This window comes from Mytilus galloprovincialis, chromosome 11 (genome assembly GCF_965363235.1).
Source record: "Mytilus galloprovincialis chromosome 11, xbMytGall1.hap1.1, whole genome shotgun sequence".
Taxonomy (NCBI): Eukaryota; Metazoa; Mollusca; class Bivalvia; order Mytilida; family Mytilidae; genus Mytilus; species Mytilus galloprovincialis.
Window position 1 is genome coordinate 74,398,587 of NC_134848.1, and position 24,563 is coordinate 74,423,149.

Here is a 24,563-nt window from a genome sequence, read left to right on the forward strand (position 1 = left end):
TTATTGATTATCAATGATAGTAAACAAAACAAAGCAAGATATTTTAATTATATTATTGTCTTTGTGGTTTCTCTAATATATATTACACCTTCAACTTTGATTCATGGGATTGCTAACTAATCAACTTTAAAAAACAACTAAAGTTAGGACTTGAAGATGCAGGTATCAATTATTTCACACCATTAAAAGTAAGCAGCAATGAAATCACTCCATGGTCATTTATTATAACGCTGTAATAGAGATGCACAAGTAAGCATGAATTTCATTAGAAAACACGAAGGATTTCTGAGAGTGTAAAGAGTGGTTTCCTTTCTCTGTCCTTGAATCATCTTACAAATGACAATTGCAAACTTTTATCTAACTTTATATCAACGATGTCATAGTTAGATGCCAGCCTACCAAGCAAGCCGTCATACTTGTACATAACATCCCCTGGAAGTCATTATGAGTTTTTCTAAGTAGAAAAATACACTTCCCCGTGCGATATTTGTCAGACAAAGAAATGGCATGGTGAAAAGAGTTACTTGTGAGTCAATTGTTGAAACAACCTTTAATGACGACCATTACCTTGTTAATGTACATACTCGGCATTGACATTTGAAGACCAATACAGTTTCTGATATCCAATTTCACACACGCGTAAGCTTTTGTGCTAGACATTTGTTCCTGTGAGACACGTTTGAGGGTTTCTACGTTTTCAATTTATTCTGAACAACAACCAAACGTCAAAAACAACCCATAAAACCTCCTGCCAACACAAAAAAAGGAAAACAATATATATTAAGTTCAACTCTCCCATAAAACCATGCAAAATGGTCCGAAAGTACTTTTCTCAAAAACAAATAAAATCTTTAGCAGATAGAACATATGGATAGGTAAAATGAAAACACAACATATTTTTCTTAATTTTTTTTAAAATAAAGTTATGAGCAGGTGAAACTTTACATGTCATTTCACATATGCAAATAGCATTAAAATCACAATTTTCACCATTTTTTACCTTAAATATTTTTGTAATAATAAAAATGATGCGTTTTTCTATTGATATTTCAAGAAGAACTACATTTAATTATTCATATTGTAATTTATTTTTCTGATCTTGAACAGCATTGTGTCAAAATAATTTCAAAATATATACATGAACAATGATAAAGGCAATTTGCTCATAGAACTAAAATTGCACAAAAAGAAACAAGAGTATTTCCATTAATGATAAAAATTAATTCAGATGAAAAAAACATTTTATAAACCTTAACTTAAGTCTTATAAAACATGTAAAAGAGGGATGCGATATTTCATACGAACAGTCTAACTCATAATGTCTGGCTGAAAATAAAAGAAGACAAACAGACAAACAATAGACCACATGACACAACATAGTTTTCTATAAGCAACTCGAACCTACCAAAACTAGGGGTGATCTCGGGTGCTCCGGAAGGATAAGCAAATCCTGCTCCGCATGTGGCACCCGTTGCGATAAATAGTCTTATTTGGGAGGTAATATTCATGAAAGGGAAGGGGACTTTAATTACGACGTAAGGAACATATCCGATATCACTTTTAACATCCACTAACGGCAAATAATTATGAGATAAATGATTTTCTTTTCAAAATTTGGGTACATGTGTACTTAAAAACGATTTTTATCAAATTGGCATAATAAGCTGTGGATTCTGTAAAATGCATATACTTCACACTTGTTATTCTTTTAAATTGCTTATATGTAAGATATCTTGTTAAAAGGGGGCTGTATTTCGTAGAATAAAATTTTCTTGAAAATTTAGATGAAAGGAATATGTGCTATTAAGGCCATTTGTGGCCATTTTTCATATAAAATATGAACTTTTGAATTTAGATTTCTTTCTTTAACTGTTAAAAGTTGAAATGGTAAATATAAAAACAATAAGCTTGTAACCCATAATATATTATAATTTAAGAAGTCTTAATGTCACAGAAACAGCCACTTTTCCAGTTTGCATACACTTATTCAAGACACTGGCCATTTGCATGCAGATTAGATATTATGGATTATTGATAGTAGTACACCAAATAAAACAATGCTTTTTATACAATGTAATACTTGAAAATTGTTTTCTTTGTTCCTCTAATATAAATCCTACCTCCATATTTCTTTGGTATGGCTTAATGATGCAGGTATCAACTATTTCATTAATCTAAAAAAATTATACCAGAACAAATAATCAATGACAATAATGGTTCTGCAACCACGAAATTACGAGAATTTATATAAACAGACAGTAAATTATGTTGTTATGATATATGTTTCTGGGTATAAGTGATGCGTGCATTATATGACGTTCTTATCAATTGTTATTTTGTCACTAATGACATTCAAGAATAACTGTTAGGAATTATGTTGCTTAAAACTTTGTGGTTTGTGTGGACTTGTACTCACAAATTATGTTTCTTCATACGGGATTATTCAGCTACCACCTATATTATAGTTTGTTGTAAATACTACACGATAGTTCCGTGAGTTCGTCTTTATTTAGGTCCGTACATAGTAACAAGTAAACAATGAAATTATAACTGCATTGCACCATCTTTATACCTCTTGACAATAAAATATGTCTACGATGTATTGGTTACCAAAATATCACTTCTAATATCGTTTTGATGAGCAGTAAACTGCTGTTGCCTTTATCATGTTCATTAAATTATGCCTCTAGAGACTTCTGTACAACTTACCGTTCATTTCCTTTACTTTGTACACTAAATTCCATCACAAACCATTACATTAATAGTGGTAACAAGTACATTTATAAACATACTTTTGCTGAAATCAATTTTAAGGAACCTACTTTGGATAGAACTGATAAAAAAATAACTCTCCTTTCCTATATTAACTCTTAATGTTGTACTGCTGTAAATACAGGTAATGCAATGTCAAATATGAGCGCATTAATACCTAGAACAGTGCCACTTTTACTATGTAGTAAAACTCATGTTTTGAAATGGAAAGCTCTTATGAATTTTATTTCTTTGCTAAGGTCGAAACATGGGTTCAAGCAAAATATTCAAAATCAATTTTAAACTGTTAAAACTTGTATTGAATTCAGAAATACTACTCTCTTCACTTTGAGTGTTTACAAGAATTCAATCGATACGCTGATATACCGATGATGAATACTATGGAGTTTTACATGTACTTATTATTGGTTTTAACCAACAGGAAAAACAACGAATATGGCATTACTCAAAATGAAGACTGGCAAAAAAAGTTTGGTATTTTTTATATCAAAAGCTAAAATTTAATGATGGTAAGTATGTACATTGTCATTATTCGGGTTTTTTTTATTTTGTTATTGCCCGTTTTGAAAATATGAGTTGGTTAAAAAAAAGCCCTACGAACACACCGAAGTCTTAAAATCAAGTCAGTGTGTATATATAATGTTTCTTAAAGATAGTGTGAATTCTGTAGGAAGTTGATCCAAAGCGAAACCGACTTAAGATATCTGCTAAAAGAGTCAACTGTTGATTCTAAATAAAAAGAAAAAAACCCAAGATCAGTTGGTTTGAAACACACACTTGGTGTATGCAAAGTAAAATGTATTTTATATTGAAATAGTAATCAAAACTACATTCACACATACATTCTATAAAACAACAAAGCTTTTTCGATTGCATACTGTTTTTAATGTTTCTCTAATTTAAATCACACCTTCAATATTACTTTATGAGATTGCTTCATAATCATCATTTGAAAGGTTATATTAACACATCAAAGGCAGGTATAAAACCAACATCAGAACTTTGAATAAGATAACCAAACAAGTTTCTAAAGACGATGGATGCATGCAACACTTTAATGTCGACTAACAACAATTCTCCTGTATTTTGGATCTGTATTTTCTGTAATATATTTGGTATACTTTTAAATACTATGTTTGCTTACACGAGTATCAAGATAAACGACAAGAAAAAAATTGTTGACAAAACGATTTTAGCTGTCACTGTTGTTAAATTACTCCAGGCATCTGTTGCAGTTGTGAAATCTTCATTCAAATACTCACTCGGCAAAGAAGATTTCGACACGTTTACCCTCAACGCCTTTGGTAAGTACCATTATGCAAACTTTGTATACCCGAACAAAAACAGGTTTTTGAAATCATTTGCAATTGAGTATATTTTAAAAGGAAGAATTTCACCAAATAAAGGTAAACATCTTTTTTGCGTAGATACATCTATACTAAATTGAGCGTCAACAATCATTTGAGAATGCATTTCCGTGCTTAGTTATTTAACATGTTTCAAATTATACCGAAACACAAATTGTATTTTTTGACAGAGTGGGTTTTTTGATAATATTTAATACTCAAACATGTCAATTACTATGCTGATACCTTAATGTCAATTTGAAGTTACGATATAACCAATGACATTAACTGATAGTCCCCCAAGTCTTTGAAAATTAGCAATGTTAATCGCCTTCAAACATACCAAATCAGATGACATCTGTTAAGAACAGGAAGTAAAAATTTTAATTTGCTGATAACTTGGCATTTGTTTGATGGAAATCGTTTTGTATGAGTATTGTATTCAGCATTTGCCTTTATTTGTAATGTTAATCAGCATACACAAAAATAGTATGCATATGCTATAAATGCTCATACTCTTCCTGTTGAATATAAATTAAGGTGGTGTGGTATGTTTGTTAATGACACAACTAGACAACAGAGACAAACTGGTGTATATGTTCCGGACCATATGAGTATTTGGACCATACGCGTATGGTCATGACCGTATGCGTATACTCATATGGTCCGACCATACGCGTATGGTCCGACCGTACGCGTATGGTCGGACCATATGAGTATAATACTCGTTTGGTTATTAACGGGCCGGACCATATGAGTATTTGGACCATATAGGTATATGTATTTTTTTCAAATTACATTATTTATAAACGTTTCAATAATACAAAAACTTTATCTAAAAAAACAGTGATGGTTTAAAACATGACAATTTTTTTAAATTTTATAATCCAAAAAACTACGTAAAAAAAGTATTGATGCCATAGTTAGTTTTCATCGCTAGTTACATTCGTGCATATAGGTTTGGATGACATTCACTTCCACACGGTATCATAGCTTTTTTGCATTTGCAAGAAATTTGTGCACGATCTTTTTCATTTACACATTTTGTTTGCGAGTGAAAAACAAGCCTTTTTGCAGCTGCGTTCAGTGATACCAAGGTCTTTGGCAATTCTGATGTCTACGGTGTTTTTAAGAAGCTCTAGATCTCAAATATCGTAAAATGACTGCAATACACCATCTTCACAACACAACTTAAATAAACTAATAGTATGCTACTTTCCAGTGACTTCTTATGTAACAGTTCATTAAGAATTTTTTGGAATTTAATTTTTAGTCGACATATTGCCAATTACTCGTAATAACTAATCGGTAATGACCATCGGTATAAAATGTGTTTACTTTAAATTTGACAATTAAGTAAAATTAACTATGTGAAACTTCTTATTTTTATTTAGCTTATCTTTTTATTATAATATAATGATAGAATTACCTATATGATAGCGTATTTTGAATGAACGGTCATACTATATGAAGAGTTTAGAAGTATTAAAAGTAAACTGAAACAGAGTGTTAATTACCCCGACCATACGCGTATGGTCCGACCATACGCGTATGGTCGGACCATATGAGTATATACCCATATGGTCATGACCATACGCGTATGGTCTAAATACTCATATGGTCCGGAACATATATATTATTTTCGATAGCGTACGAAAGGCAACAATGGCCAAACATATACAAATCAAATAAAGGCCCTGACATAACCAAATGTAAAACAGAGAAAAACGGCTGATCTATATACAAAACAACAAAGAAAAAAATAGATATTATAGAACGCAACTTAATAAAACTATCAGGCAAACATAAAATATAAAAGGGATTATACAAAGTAAAATCACAAAAAAACTGAACTCAAAGGAAAATCAAATCGGCGAGTCTCTAATCATGACAAAATTGAAATGACAAAACACACCAAAAACAAATGGACCTAATGTAGAAAATGGTGGATTAAACCTGGTTTTATAGCGCTAAACCTCTTACGTGTAGACACCTTATACACACCCAAAACTTTGTTGCGTATATATTATAGTAACTCATATTAACATTTTTGTTTACAGAAACGTTGGACTTTTTACTTAGAGGTCTTTATATTTGGTGCTTGCTGTCCTTGACAGTATCCCGCATCTTGGTTTTTAAGAACGTAAACGTTGTACAGAATGCAAAGGCCCGATTCCAAGTATCACAAATCTGCATGACATTATCGATCACTTTAAATATAATGGCAACTATCGCCTATGGAATTGTTATCTTTATCATGAGTCCTGCACACGCAGGTCAAACGTGTATAATTACGAGAATACTTAAATTCATTATAATGGATGTTTCCTGGATGTTTGTTATAATTCTGAATCTGGTTTTAGCTGTGTACACCACAGTGGTTTTCGTTAGGACCAATCGATGCAGAATCCGCAATCCTCTAAAATATACATTCAACAACAACAGCACGCACAAGAACAGTACAAACGTTTCTCGAAGACGAACTCCTGAGTTAAGCAGGACTCAATCACAAGTTATTCCTCGGAGAATTCACAGAGGATTTAGATCTTCGTCACGAAAACTTCTCCGACAAGTGTTGATGTCCGTCTTACTATTAATTATTTTCAATATTGCCCCAAGTACATATATTAATGTATTGGAAATTTTAATTGATAATCTTAAATGCAACATTACGAACCAAATAATAATCTATGCTATTTTATCAGCATGTTTAACTATTCTAAATCCTATATCCTTTGGGATGTTATCGAAAGAAAGGAGAACTGCAATTATAACCATTGTGAATCCTTCCATGTTTTCATGTTCATTTTCTTGAATCTTTTTAACAGACAGTTAACACCTAATTGTCGACCTTAATCGAATTAGATATTTAAAAGTCTGTCATATGTGTTCAGTATTCGATATGCTTGCTACTTTTCATCGGCAGGAAAAACTTCAGCTAAAATGACAACACACTAGTTATTCAATTTATAATTGACGCAGTATCATCGTCTTCACTGAAACAACACAATAAGCTTGTTATTGTAATGAAGTAATGCAAATGAATTCGAATAGCCATCATTTGTGAAATCAAATGATTAGTATGAAAAAAGGCTGAAAGGGGAAAATCGACAGTATTGAACATTTACCACATAGAGTTTAGCATGTTTGTACTACAAGATGGTATACTCACATCTTGTATTGTTAAAATGAATTTTTGAATTTGCTTTGATACTGATGTCTTAGTATTCATGTGATCAATTTTAACCATATGCATTGAGATGTCTTACTCACATGTGCTACTGACTTGATGGTGTCATTGTTTAGAAGTGACTGTTTTTTACGAGATTAGTTGTAGTAAGTTATGGGAAAAGAACTGTAAATATTCGTTTTTACCTGTTTTAATTTATGTGATATATTGTATTGTATACGTGTATATCCACAACTATCCGACAAAGTTCGAATTTATATTTAAATTGTTTAAGCCATATATATATATTATTTGCTAACTATATAATAAATTCGAAATGAATGGTGATTAAATCCTGATACTCATTCACTGTTATTTATGAGATGTAATTTTAGACAGGTATCGTTGTGCCAACGCATACATCTAGTGAAAATGAAATATCAGAATACATCAAATCGTTAAGGGAAAAAAAACCATGACAGCATGTCACATTGTGTCACTCTATTCCTTAAATTGTCGAAATTATTGCCAATGGAACATTTCCTAAAAAGACACATTGACTTTAATTTGAGTTAAACGAAAACAAAAACTAAAATCCGAAGACTATGAAGACCAATGAAAAAAAATAGCAACACAAGCAACAGGCAAAACACAGAGTGCGCACAAGGCGCAAAAAAACATCAACACCTTTTTATAGTTGTAACCACAGATATTTCCATCTTTATTATGTGAACGATTATAGATTTACTCGGGGGGAAAATCATATGACGCCCATTGGTGGGTTCAAATATGTTATGAACCGTTTTGAGGACTTTGAAAACTGTGTCCAAGAGTTCAGAAGTTGCTGTCACGACAAAGTTGAGAATCAAATAAAATTTGCAGTGCTGCAAATGTGTTAATATGAATGCATATGTGAAATCAAATTTATGGGTATATCACCTGATAATTGTCAAATTTTAAATTGCATTTATTATTGCTAAATATCATAAATATCATGAGTCGATACTCTAAATATTTACTTCGAAAAAACGTAAATGTATAAACGAGTATCACTTCCTTTTTTTTCGATAAAACAATAATCATGATGAAGGTAAGGAAAATTCACAGAAGGACAAATATAAAAAAAAAATCAACATCAGGCAGCGTATAAGGTACATTAAACCAAGCAGCACATCCCTAATCACAATCCGGCTATAAGATGAGGTGCGTAGGAGAGTACAGCAGTTTGAATCATAATTCCATTACAAAATAGTTATCAAAGGTACCAGGATTATAATTTAATACGCCAGACGTCCGTTTCGTCTACATAAGTCTGATCAGTGACGCTCAGATAAAAAACGTTATAAAGCCAAACAAATACAAAGTTGGAGAGCATTGAGGACCCAAAATTACAAAAAAAGTGCAAAAATAAAGGCAACAGTAGTATACCGCTGTTAAAAATTTATAAATCGATAGAGAAAAAACAAATTCTGGTTACAAACTAAGACTGAAGGAAACGTATAAAATATAAGAGAACTACGACACAACAGAGACACAACACCGAAATGTAACACACACAGAAACGAACTATAATGTGACAATTGTCATTTTCCTGAGTTGGTACAGGGCATTTTATGATGATGGGTTGAACCTGGTTTTGTAGCTTGCAAATCCTCCCGCGTTAATGGCAGTGTTAATTATAACATTAACATGACAACACTACACGACAGGGTTAGATAGACAGATAAATGGGAGAAAAATATAGGACAGAGAAATAAACGAATAATAGAAATCAAAAGGTAACTGGTTAAAAAAAATATAACCAGATGCGCGCTACGTCCACACAAAACTATGCTCAGATGTACCAAAGACGGCTAAGGTAATATATTTCTGGGATAAGAAAAACCTTAGTTTTGGAAAAATTCATAACAGGAAAATTATAAGAATTACCATATAATTGATATTTATGTCAACACCGAAATGCTCTCAAATGTCTGTTTATAGGGAAGCATAATACACACAACAATGCATATATAAAATACAATACACATATCGACAGGATGATTTGTGACAATGCCACGAACTGTTTCAATCTGCTTTATATATTTATCGGACTAGCCAATTCATTTAACAACATCTCAATATTGCTACATTGCTAGCGTTGTACTATTCAAGTTCGATGGCCATGAGAAATTGGTGTATTAGAAGTGTGGTATGACGGAAAGGCTTCGATGAACTGGTGTGGACGAACATCCATTAATATGTACTGACTTGTTATTATGGTCTTGCAGACATTTACAGCAAAATGCATTGAGGGTGAAGGTAAAGGTAATATATTTGGTTATGTTGCTTGCTAGCTGAACCTTGAAGTCATTATCAGGGTAGGTCTACTACTTTTCATTTCTAGTAGAATATCCTACTCTGTGACTGCAATACTTCGAACGGATATCAGGTTTTAAGCTGCCAAGCAAACCAACCAAGGATATTATCTATACCTACACACTACACGCATTTAGCTGTAATTGACATACTCAGTTATTGCTTGATACGTAGGTTTGAAATTTACTCTTTAGGACATAGAAGGCAATAACAATACTATACATGTTACACCCTACTCTTGTTACTACTGCATATTTGAAACTAAATGTTACTGTAACGACCATTTGAACTTTACTCCGTCAACACATTTGTTAACGAAGCAAGTGAGAAGTGACAATGTTTTGAACTTCAATATCATGTTGTGTTTAGCGTATTATTAACCAATACATATCTTATCATCAAATGGACAAACTCATACATATTTTAAGAACAAACCATGACCATATGCAATGTCAAGATACAGGTATAAGCATATCGTAGGGCCATGGATGTGAATATGTATATAACAATAACATTTGCTTTGATTTTGAATTGTATTATTATTACTGATAACAAATACAATACAAACATATTAAAGCTTACATTCAGAGATCTAAGTACAGTGTTGAATTAATAACCTTTAAGCATAAGTTTATTGGATTGATAAGAATAAGATTAACATCGTCCAATGCCAATATTATTTTTCGGTATTACTTTCGTTCTTAGGTATGATTATTAATAACTTATTATGACAAGACAGCTTGTTTTGATATATTCCTTTGAATAAAAAACATCTTACAAACATCTAAAAAACGTTTGAACATCGGTATACTACTGTTGCCTTTATTTACCTATTATAACTGTCTTATTCATGCATCGTTGTAAATATAATGAAATTTGATACGACTGTCATACAAGCACGAGGTTTAGCGCTATACACGCGCTATAAAATCAGGTTTAATCCAACATTTGAAAATGTCTGTACCAAGTCAGGAATATGACATTTGTTGTCCATTCGTTTGACGTGTTTTATCATTTGATTTGCCCATTTGATTAGGGGTTTTCTTTTTTCCTCGGAGATGAGTATTTTTGTGATTTTACTTTTTACATCTCATATGTTGTTCGTTTTGGCAAGTATTTAGAAGTTTAATCTAAGAAAACCTGTCCTGTTACGAACAAAAACGGATTGCATTTCAATTTTTAAATTAAAATATCAAAATATAACAACAACCACGATGATGTCATGGTAAGATGATCGCTAAAGAAGCTCACAGTTGTATATTGCATCCCCAGGAGGTCACCATGACAATTTCGGAGTAAAAATTTACTAATTGCGGAATGCCTATGTCTTGGCAAAAGCATAATGTTGTGTCAACCGGTCAAACATCATTTGGAGACCAACATAATCGTGTTAATATACATTCATGGCAGACATTTACTGAAACAATAACCAATTTCAATTATGTTTTGTTTTAAGTATGGGTCCACCTAAGAATCATGCAAAGGGTGATACAGTGGAAGTTGCCAAATTGACTTTTTTGGGCTTCATATGTTCTATTTTGATAAGAAACTAAAAAAAATAACAATTGCACATGTGTTGTACATTTAGTTGCTATGGTTACGATGGCACCATAACAACCCTTTAATTTCAGTCCTAAAACCTTAAAAATTACTGTTTTTCATCACAGATTTTTTTATTAACTGCTAATTAATTTCGATAAAACAAATATATGTTATCATAATTCCACATTTGTTCTAAAAATTAAAGTTGATAAACAGAAGTTGCAACTATGGCAACTCTTGTTTCCATGGCAACCAATTGCTGCAGTTTTTCATTTTCTTAAAAGAAAAAGAAGTGAAAATTACGTTTTTCAAATTCTATTTTCTTCCAAGAGCAGGGTCCTATGGATAACCTGTTTGTTTGCATTTGTTCATTGGACCTTTGTCTATAACATATCAAAAATAATCGTTTGAAGCCTCCTTTAGATTTTTCAGAAAAAAAAGTTTTTTATGTCTCATTTATTTTTGCATTTTTTGTCTTACAATATACTAAATTATTTTCATGTATTTATAGCACGATTCCTTTGATTGTGTCTTTTTAGCTTGTATAACACATAAATATTGAAACAAAGTAAAGAAAACAGTTACTTATTTATCATTTTCCTCAAATCAAACTACCAGTTTCCATGGAAACAGAACACACCGATTTTGAGAATTATACAATGATAAATGTATGCTTTATGATAATAGAATTTAAACAAGCATTTAATTTTTAAAAATTTTCTCCATGTAATACATTGTAACATCAAATTATTCAAAATAATTAAATAAAGTTGAGTAGGATATTTGGTTGTCATGGAGACAAATGCCTAGATTTACAAAATCGTCGTTTAAAATCACTTAAACAATATTGGTTCTGTACAAAATCATTGTAAGGAGCAAAAATATTAAATATTGATGCCATACTTAAATCTTTCAAACAACCCTTTGAAGATATTTGTCACACCACCCAACCCCCTACCCCCCTCCTGGATGTTAACTCTGACAGTTAAGCTCTATATTTAATCAATGAAAGCTTTTCAGATATGTTTGTAGTGCAATAAATAGACTTTATATCATTAACAAGAGTGCACATGCTGAAATGTCTCGCCTTCTTTACTAATCATTGATATTATGTTGATAGTCCTACATATAAAACTTTGGTACAACTGTCACATAAACTAAACATTAACCAAGAAAACTAAGCATTGACCATTGAACCATGAAATGAGATCAAGGTCAGATAAAGCATGCCAGGCAGGCATGTAATGCACACATTTCTTCTATATAACAAATATAGTTGATCTATTGCCTATAAATCAACTGAGCAATGAACCGTAAAAATGAGGTCAAGGTCAAATAAAACCTGTGAGACTGAGATATAGATATTTCCATACACCAAATATCATGAATATAGTAATCCTATTGCATATAGTATTTGAAAAAAAGACTAACTCAAAAACTTAACTTCGACCACTGAACCATGAAAATGATGTCATGGTCAGATGACAACTGCAAGGGAGACATGTACACCTCACAGTCCTTCCATACACCGAATATACTAGACCTATTGCTGATAGTATCTGAGATATGGAATTGACCACCAAAACTTAACCTTGTTCACTGATCTTTGAAATTAGGTCGAGGTCAAGTGAAAACTGTCTGACGGGCTTGCGGACCTTGCAAGGTACGCATATACCAAATATAGTTATCCTATTACTTATTATAAGAAAGAATTTAATATTACAACAAATCTTAACTTTTTTCAAGTAGTCACTGAACCATGAAAATGAGGTCAAGGTCATTGTACATGTGACTGACGGAAACTTCTTAACATGAGGCATCCATATACAAAGTATGCAGCATCCAGGTCTGCCACCTTATAAAATATAAAGCTTTTAAGAATTTAGCTAACACCGGCGCCGTAGCCGCCACAGCCGGATCACTATCCCTACATTTGTACATATATGTCGAGCTTTCTGCGACAACAAATGAACTTGTTCCTTATTTTTTTTTAGAGAATTCAATGAAATTTGTTTGGACAAAAAAAGGGGGGTATGAACCCTATCAATATAGTAGTAATGGTTCAAGATAAAGCTCAACACTGTTTCTAAAAAGGACAACAAATTGGTTGCTCTATAGGATCAGAATACACATGTATCTCATCAACTAAACATTTTTTAAAGATCCATAACAATGAGCCATTGCGGTCAAGGTCAGACAGACTTGTACATTGTACACCTTACAATTGTTCACTTCAGTACACTAATAGTTTTATCTTGTTTTGCTTAAAGGATAATTGAAAAACATACCAAAACACAAAACTTAACATTGACCAAAGAACCATGAAAATGAGGTCAAGAGCAGATCACACTACCTGGCATGTATATTTTTTATGGTTTTGTTGAAACATGAAAATGTTGTCAAGGAAAATGGACACCTGACAGAAGGAAACTTCTTAGCATAAGATATCTGCATACAAGGTTTGAAGCATCCATGTCATCTCCCCTCTAAAATATAAAGCTGTATACAAATAGTTTACACTGCTGCAGCCAGATAGTAATCAGTAAAGTCTCCCATATATAGAGCTCTATTTTCAAAAGCAATACAAAAATCAGTTAGCTTTATTTTCTTTATAATTCTATAATTTTTATTTTTTTTACAAATAGTCAATCAAGTCTTTTCCTTTAAAGATACAGACACACACAAACCAATTCAGTCCCTTCTAAACAAATTTTAAACCACTTGAAGGATTAGGGCAAAAATTGTATGGCCCAGTCCTTAATGTCAGATCAAAACTTCTTCAGGCTATAATTCATCCAAAAGGGTAGTAAGTCCACTGTTTTATTGATATCTTATAAAATGCTGCTTCGAAGACATTATACATGACTGTGATAGCTCTATTTCTGTTATGTAACTCAATATGAAGTTCCTGTAGAAAATCTACAAAACAGAAATGAAAATATTATAATACATGCAAATTAATAATGGTACATGTATGATCATGTTTAAAATAATTGTAAGAATAAAAATCATAGAAATCAAAAGTCATACTTATAAACCCATGTTTACTCAACAAGCACATGAAGCATGCGACATTAAAACTTGAAACCATTAAATTTTGTTTAATTGCTTTGGGAGAAAAAAAAAGTGAAAGTAGACACAGCAGTTATGAATAGATTTGATAAAGCTAATGATAACAATGACCACTGCCCTTTCCTCGATCTTGATATCTATATCATAAACGGGAAGCTTAATACAAAAATTTATGATAAAAGAGATGATTTTTCATTTCCTATTGTTAATTATCCATTTTTAGATGGTGACGTTCCCTTGTCACCATCTTATGGTGTTTATATATCTCAACTTGTACGATTCGCTCGTGTATGTAACAATGTATTAGATTTTAGCGAGAGAAATTTATGTATTACTGAAAAATTATTACACCAGGGTTTTCGATATCACAAACTGGTCAAAACATTTACTAAATTTTATCACCGGTATAAGGAAATAATTCGTAAATATAACTCAACATGCAGACATCTTATACGTTCAGGTATTTCACATCCAAAATTTTATGGAAATATTCTTTATAAAGCACAAAAATGTCAGTATTCTCCTCAGAAACTAACAAAACCTTTAAATAGACTTATTAAAAGGGGATATAGTTACGATACTGTTGTCAGGTCATTAAAGATTGCATATTTTGGCTTTAACATTGATTCACTGATAGGGTCTTTGCATCGGAACTAAACACATTTATTTCTAAAAAAACAGTTGTTGGCATGACACGGGTTATGTTCTTCTCATATATTTTATGATAGTATGATACTAAACCCCTAACGGGAGGGATTGTACCTGATATTCATATGATGAAGACATAATCTTTCAATCAGTTTAATTGAGGTCTGGAGCTGGCATGTCAGTTAACTGCTAGTAGTCTGTTGTTATTTATGTATTATTGTCATTTTATTTATTTTCTTTTGTTACATCTTTTGACATCAGACTCGGACTTCTCTTGAACTGAATTTTAATGTGCGTATTGTTATTGTTTTACTTTTCTACATTGGCTAGAGGTATAGGGGGAGGGTTGAGATCTCATAAACATGTTTAACCCCGCCGCAATTTTGCGCCTGTCCTAAGTCAGGAGCCTCTGGCCTTTGTTAGTCTTGTATGATTTTAAATTTTAGTTTCTTGTGTATAATTCGGAGTTTAGTATGACGTCCATTATCACTGTACTATTATGCATATTTTAGGGGCCAGCTGAAGGACACCTACGGGTGCGGGAATTCTCGCTACATTGAAGACCCATTGGTTGCCTTCGGCTGTTGTTTGCTCTATGGTCGGGTGGTTGTCGCTTTGACATATTCACCATTTCCTTTCTCAATTTTATTTTTTACAGAGTTTGTCTTTAGTGCCGTGTGGAGACAGTAGAGTGCCTCCCCGTGCTTAAGGTTTATGCTCTTATATTATACTAGATTATGGAGTGTGTGTCCGAGCGAGAACTTCTCTATGTTCATTACTTTAGGAATATCTATCAAAAAGTAGTATTTTAATATTCAGCCCCATTCATCTATTTAGTCAGACGTCAGTCGCTACCTTGATATACCCTATCTTTTGTTAAATTTGTCGGGTAACTTATGACAATAAGCATTTGACGTCTTGAGCCGAACAGTTTTATCCTTTTTACACAATTTAATCTACTGTGTGATGGTTCATATTCTGGACGCCAGTCTTTGCTCCTTTGTAATAAATCTACATACCAAAAAACAAATATGAAGCTTAGAAATGGAAAAATATTAAATACTAAACTCGTTCAAAGGGTATCTACACGTCTCAATCTTCAGAATCGCTTATCTAAAAATACGACCATAGCTAACGTTTTTAACAATAAAAATCGTGGTTACCCTTCTATCGATAAGTGTCATGCCAAAAAATGACTTACGTGTCCCCGTCTTTCCACCAACAATACAGTAAGGTCCAAATTTAATGGTCGCACATTTTCTCTAAATTTTGAAACTGATATTACTTGAAAAACAAACAGTATTATTTATTTACTCACATGAAACAAACCGGGATGCGGTATTCAGTACGTAGGTGAAACTGGGCGATATTTATCTAAACGCACGCAAGAACACCTGTATCGTTTTAAAAGACCCAATAAATTCAAAAGTATCATTTATCAACATCTTAAGAAGCACAGTCATCCTATTAAATATTTAACAGTTCAACCTTTAGAAGTAGTAAATAAGCAGCCTGGTGAATCTCATTCCAAGTTTGTACGATCACGAAAAATAAATGAATTAAATTGGATTAAAAAATTACAGACAGTCTACCCTCTCGGTCTTAATGATAATATCATGGGAATTGGCAATATATCAAGAACCGATTCTGTTAACATTTTGGATATAGTTTCTAAAACTGTTCGTAAAAATCGTTCTCATGGACGCAGAAAAAATCGCAATCAAAGAAAATTTCGGACCAACCATACAAATATTTCGGACCTAATTTCCATTTCAAAAAACAACGGCAGACATTATCTGTTAACCAAGCTTTGTTCTTTACCTATAAATAAATTAAATAAAATTTTAGAGGATTGCAACACAATTTCATATTACAGTCCTAAGTATGAAATTGTCCAAATTATAATGGCATATTGTTATTCTAAACTGTTTCCAAAAATTGATCGCCCTGAAGATCATAAAAAACATTTTATTAAAATAAAGTATGTCAATAAAGGTTTTGATTTTGTAAATATTGCCGGTATTTTAACGACCATTCTGTTAAAGACCAAATTCCTGGATATTTTGATAATACTGAACTCCCTCTCATTTGTTATATTTACAAGAAATCTACCCGAAAATATGTGTTTAATTATAGCCAATTGTGTAAAGATGTAAATATCACTGAAAATACACCTATGTCGTGTAATTGCAGTAATTCAGAATACACCTATGGACCAATTTCCCATGTTATAACAGGAGACCTTAACATCGTTCGCGACCGAGAGTTAAAATCATTCCTCAGTAAAGGACCTAAATATCGTCCCCCGTCAACTGTTAACTGGAATGAGTGTCGTAATATCATCAACGACTCACTCCGCGCCTACTGTTTGAAATGGGTAAAACGGGAAAAAGCTGACAAAAAATCTTTGGACTCTTTTTTTAATTCAGTAATGAAGATAGTTGATATTCGAATACAACATTTTAAAGAACATTTTACCCTCAACAAAAACTATAAAAACCCTATTTCGCGTATCAAAAATAAACTAACAGAACTAGCCAAGGAATTTGTTTTTGTCCCGGCTGATAAAGCTGCTAATAATATCATTATTGTTTGACGTAAATTTTATATAGAGGTTCTGCAAAAGGAAATCACGAATTCACCAACATTCCAACTGACTTCATTTTCAGAAAACGACATCTGTAACAAACATAAACTTTTAGCTACTTCTTTACAAGCAGAACCAAACACAATGAAAGTCCCAACTATGTACTGGCTTCCGAAGCTGCACAAAAAACCTTACAAATATAGATTTATTTCATCTTCCAGCCATTGTTCAACTACTAAATTGTCTGTTTTACTTACTAGTACACTTGGTACAATAAAAAACCTGATAATAAATTGTTCAAATAAGGCCTTTGAAAATAGTGGAATTAATTACTTTTGGAGTGTCAAAAACTCGTTGGAAGTACTTGATAAATTGCATGCATATATTGGTGATTTTGAATCTGTTCAAAGTTTTGATTTTTCTACCCTATATACCACTTTGCCTCATATTTTTATTAAGAAAAAATTCACATCCCTAATTAACTGGGCATTTAAAAAGTCGGAATGCGAGTACATATGTTCAAACTCTTTTAGATCATTTTTTAGTAGCAATAAACAAAAGAACTATGTCAATTGGACATGCTTTGATACTATTTATGCACTTGAATTTTTACTTGATAACATTTTTGTTCGCTTTGGAGATTCCGTATATCGTCAAGTTATTGGAATTCCAATGGGGACTAACTGTGCACCACTTATTGCGGACCTGTTTTTGTATTGTTATGAGTTACAATTTATGACTAAAATTAGCAAAGACCCATCAAAACAACATTTGATACAAAAATTTAACAATACTTTTAGATATTTGGATGATATATTGGCTCTAAATAATGACGACTTCAGTATGTATACTAAAGAAATTTATCCTGTAGAACTTACTTTAAATAAAGCTAATGATAACAATGACCACTGCCCTTTCCTCGATCTTGATATCTATATCATAAACGGGAAGCTTAATACAAAAATTTATGATAAAAGAGATGATTTTTCATTTCCTATTGTTAATTATCCATTTTTAGATGGTGACGTTCCCTTGTCACCATCTTATGGTGTTTATATATCTCAACTTGTACGATTCGCTCGTGTATGTAACAATGTATTAGATTTTAGCGAGAGAAATTTATGTATTACTGAAAAATTATTACACCAGGGTTTTCGATATCACAAACTGGTCAAAACATTTACTAAATTTTATCACCGGTATAAGGAAATAATTCGTAAATATAACTCAACATGCAGACATCTTATACGTTCAGGTATTTCACATCCAAAATTTTATGGAAATATTCTTTATAAAGCACAAAAATGTCAGTATTCTCCTCAGAAACTAACAAAACCTTTAAATAGACTTATTAAAAGGGGATATAGTTACGATACTGTTGTCAGGTCATTAAAGATTGCATATTTTGGCTTTAACATTGATTCACTGATAGGGTCTTTGCATCGGAACTAAACACATTTATTTCTAAAAAAACAGTTGTTGGCATGACACGGGTTATGTTCTTCTCATATATTTTATGATAGTATGATACTAAACCCCTAACGGGAGGGATTGTACCTGATATTCATATGATGAAGACATAATCTTTCAATCAGTTTAATTGAGGTCTGGAGCTGGCATGTCAGTTAACTGCTAGTAGTCTGTTGTTATTTATGTATTATTGTCATTTTATTTATTTTCTTTTGTTACATCTTTTGACATCAGACTCGGACTTCTCTTGAACTGAATTTTAATGTGCGTATTGTTATTGTTTTACTTTTCTACATTGGCTAGAGGTATAGGGGGAGGGTTGAGATCTCATAAACATGTTTAACCCCGCCGCAATTTTGCGCCTGTCCCAAGTCAGGAGCCTCTGGCCTTTGTTAGTCTTGTATGATTTTAAATTTTAGTTTCTTGTGTATAATTCGGAGTTTAGTATGACGTCCATTATCACTGTACTATTATGCATATTTTAGGGGCCAGCTGAAGGACACCTACGGGTGCGGGAATTCTCGCTACATTGAAGACCCATTGGTTGCCTTCGGCTGTTGTTTGCTCTATGGTCGGGTGGTTGTCGCTTTGACATATTCACCATTTCCTTTCTCAATTTTATTAGTAAATTCATATGTTTTTCTATATTTATCTGATCCAAGTTTTCAAAAAAAATGACTCTTTAAAGTATTGTTGTAATATATGTATTAGTAAAAATGTTCTGCTAATTTTAAGTTTTCATTTATTGACAAACCTGTGTACCTGTGATAAATGTTAAATGGAGAAGACTTCATAAGTCTGTTTGACTTGTGTCTTATCCAATTTGTAATCAAACAAATAAAATATGTTTAAACTAAACCTGTGTACGGGTATATATTGGTCAAAGTTTCATATCAATGAAATTGAACTTTTTCAGCCTAGTTGTAATCTAATGTACTTTTACTAAATGTGTTTATAGAAATCAAAAGGATCAGTACTAGGTCAGTTGAAAAAAGGCTTTAAAAATATGGACAAGAGAACAAAAGTGGCAAAATCTACTAACAGTTCTCTATTTGTTTGCCAACTAAGTTGTCTGGTATAAGAATATCTTTAAAAAAATATTTTCTATTGGTTAATTACCATGTTTACAATGTATCACTTTCTTCATGGTTTAAATTTCTGCTCTAGTAACTTTTAATGACACTGGATGACTGGTAGAAGGTACCTTAAAAACAGATTAATTATAAATATTCATATGATTTTAAAATCAAGCTAAACAAAAAAAAATAAATATAGAATATGGAGGTTAGTATGGCTTTCATAATCACTGAACTATAATTGATGCACAAGATGATTTATAATGTCGATCGGCATTTTAATTCGGTAGCAGTTTGAATGTTCCAAACTCTGCATCAAACATACACACAATCTTTGCAAACAAAAGCATTCCATTTATTTGATAAACTTTTTGAAAAACAATAAGTTTTGCTGCAAATTATAAAGATTTAAGTGTAAATATAATGAAGTAAATAACAGGAAATCTCCTGGTATGGTTGACGCTTTTACATTTATTATATACGTATTGTTTAGAAATAATATTGACAAGTTGCCACCAATTACAATTTAAAACAACCAGACTTGTTGCCATATGACGCAGCTCTGTACTTATACATTCCGCCATTTCGTTATTGTTCTATTTTAAATTTTTGTATACTTGACTTTTATTTTTGGTAATGTTCATTGTTTGTATGGTGTTTTATTTTTAAGTGATTAAGATTATAACACACTGTTGGCTGTTATCCCCTATTTTTGAAATGTTAACCTTGTATGTTTGTTTGTTTTATTCCCACATAATTAATATTAACACAATTTTGGAGGTCAAGCTGTGTTGTACAAGAATATATAAAATATTTTGGGATGCTATGAAGAACAAAGAAGCTAAATTCATTAAAGTGTGGACATCACAATATAGCAACTAATTACATAATAATTAATTATGTAATAATTATGTCATAATGAAATTATCACAATTTGAAAGATTAAACCTTCTTCTTTCTTTTGGTACCTCATTTATAAAATATAAAGAAGGATGAAATGAAATACATCAGTTTAAAGTTGTCTGATTGGGAGTAACAAAATCTTTGTATTGTGCTACCTTAATACAACATTTCTTTAAAACTTTAAATTTTGACTTCCTAGTTTTGATTCAGTTTTGAATATCAAGAAGACCATCGGACTTTAACCTCATACATGCATTGGTAGTATGTTGATCTCAAACGCTGAAAACTTATGCAAGCTTAAGAAGACTAAGGCAAAAAGGATAACTGTGTGGCGCTAATACGCTTTCGTAATATCACCAACATTTTGTTAAATTAAAAAGTAAATTACAACTTCTATTGTACTTATAAGCAATTTGCTACTTAATAAATTCTATGTATATTTGTTTAGTTAAATTATAAGTAATATAATCGATAATTCACTAACTTCTTTGTTTAAGCAACACGTTTACAAGATCTGTAGTATTTAAAGTTAACTATACATATCCGTTATCTAATCACATTTCCGGATTAGGCGATACAAATTGTTAGTATACTAATTTGCTCTCATAAACTTCATGTTATGGACTAAAACTTAGCCTTTGTGATCTCAATAAAGTAAGTACTTGATTTGATTCGAATTGAAGGCACATACAGTGTCAATAAACATTAGAAGATCTGGTATGAGTGGCAATGAAACGAATCTCCATCCATGTCACAATTTATAAAAGTAAACCACTATAGGTCAAGATACAGTGATCCTATGCACATGACGAACAGCATGTTACAAAGAGCCCCAAAAGTTAAGTTTAAACATATTTTATTGTTCAAAATGACAAAAGGATCCGACACAAGTTTTACAACTTAGTAACGTCTTCTCCAAAACAAATACAAAATATACACATTAATTAATGAACACATCAAATATTTCATACTAACAAATAATTTAAGAATAAAGACATGAAAACAAAAGAAAACTTTTTGAAGCGAATCAATGGATTTTAATCGAGTGCATCCTTTTACAGTATAAATACGACACAAACACACCGAATAGTTAGTGGAATTACCTATGCGCAAATTTTGTTCTTGTGGACATAACTTAAATAAGTGTGTGTGTTTTTCTCATAATAAAGCGTGGGATCTTAATATATTATCCAAGTTTTCGAAAAGGATGTCAGCTGCACACTGGTAAGTATAGATTTGAAACTTATTCTTATATTCTTTCGTTAAAATCCATTGAATCGTTATTGATAACAAAACTTAACAGTAAATATTCATCAAGATCATTCGATTATTGTCATTACATGTATATAGAAATATCTTTAATTTCATGTGTTGTAAGCAGAATTAAGATTGTCAATGCAGAGAAAAACGTTTGGTATTTTTTATATACCTTTGAACAGATAAACAAATAATATCATTTTCTTCAGTACGTAAAGCATCATCGCCAAATAATAATAAATCGATAGTAATATTTACATTAAAGACATTAATTTCGTTAAACATCAGATTTCTCTGAGCTGAAAAATTAATACAATATAATAGATAGTGTTCAACATTTTCATTAATAAAACCACATGAACAATTTGCATTTTGTATCAAATTTGCTTTGAACAAGTCAGCACGCAGTGCGCTACATCTGTTACGCAGCCTTGTGTGTAAAACAGAATACAAACGATCTCCTAAAGAACCAAATCTCGGAGATTTATTATTTCTATAGTATAGTTTGTGCAAGGTTAATTTAAAAAAGGAAAATGTAGGAATATGTCTTATACTTAAGTCTAAAGAGTTCCACAGTGCAACAGATGACGGAAAATAAGACTGTTGATAAGCTGATAAACGATTTACGGGAATAGTAATATTTTGACTGTTACGCAAATTATAATTACAAATATCTGATACAAAATCCGGAACCAAATCGTGTAAATAATCTGGCGCTTGGTTATTTATAATCTTATAAAACATAGATAATTTTTTAACCTCCCGTCTGACGCTTAATTTTTCCCATCCCGTCTCTAAATAGATACTGTTCCGGCTAGCGTAACTTGTTAATCCCGTAACTATTCGAGCAGCCTCGATTTGGATATTTTCCAACCGATCAGAATTTGTTTGTCCACAGTTATCCCATACTTCTGATGAATACTCCAAAATTGGCCGAATAAAAGTCATATAAATTTTTTCCAAATATTCCCTCTTAAGTCTAAATTTTAGTTTTCGTAAAACATTAAGCTGCTTGGAAGTTTTTTCTATCAGCCTATCAACATGCTTACTCCATTTACAATCACTACTAAATATGACACCAAGATGTTTATGCGTATGAACTGGCTCTAATGTAGTGCCATCAAAAAAAAAGAAAAATTACTTTGTATCGTTTTCATACTGAATATCATAATATCTGTTTTATTTTGGTTAAACTTCACTAGCCATCTGTTTGACCACGCATTTAAATAAACAAGATCTGTGCTGATTAAATTTTTTAAAATGGATTCATTAGGAGCAGTATGACCTATTGAAGTGTCATCTGCAAAAAGCCTCCCAAATCCAGAAAAACCATCAGCTATATCATTAATATATATCAAAAACAATAACGGTCCTAAAACCGAACCCTGAGGCACACCGGCGTTTAATTTTCCAAATTTTGAAAGTGAATCTTTTAAGAAAACTTTCTGAGATCGGCTACATAAGTAGCTTTTTAACCAACACAGCAAGTCTCCTTTTATACCATATTTTTCAAGTTTGTATAGTAAAGCCTTAATCCAAACCGTATCAAAAGCTTTACTTATATCAGCAAATGTAATGCTAGTAACTAGCTTTTCATTTAGCGCCAATAAAATTTTGTTGTAAAGTTCAATTAATTGGTGCGTAGTGGAATATCCTGGAATAAATCCAGATTGATACTTATACAACAGTTTATTTTCATGTAAATGGTTAAAAATACTTTTGAACACAATTTTTTCTAATAATTTACTCACACATGACAATAAGGAGACAGGCCTGTAGTTAGAAGGTAGTGATTTGTCACCACTTTTGAATAATGGAATAACATATGCAATTTTCCATTGATCGGGAAATACTCTCTCATGAAGTGATTTATTAAAAAGTAAACATAATGGTTTTGAAATTTCATTTCTAACAGCAAGTAACATTCTGTTGCTAACAATATCTGGTCCTACCGCTTTATTTGGATCAAGCGTGGAAATAATATCAAATACATCTTGTTCACTAACAATTATCTGCGAAAGAAAATCATGACAGCGATCATCAAATTCCGGTAAATCTTTATTAGCATCATCTATATTAGAAATAGAACAAAAATATTTATTTAAAATCTCAGACTTTTCTGTTCCTTCATACGCAAGGTTAAAGTTATGATCCGGGTCTCTTAGCGGAGGAATATCATGAGTTGGTCTGTCGCTTTTAATTAGCATATTGATGGTCTTCCAATACTGTTTACAGTTTGCAACTTTAAGTTCATCCAAATTCTCGTTTATAGTCGCGTAAAAATGCTTTTTAGCTTGCTTTTTTAAATTATTAACTTTATTCCTTTGTTGCTTATATTTATGTTCAGCAGATGTACTATGTGA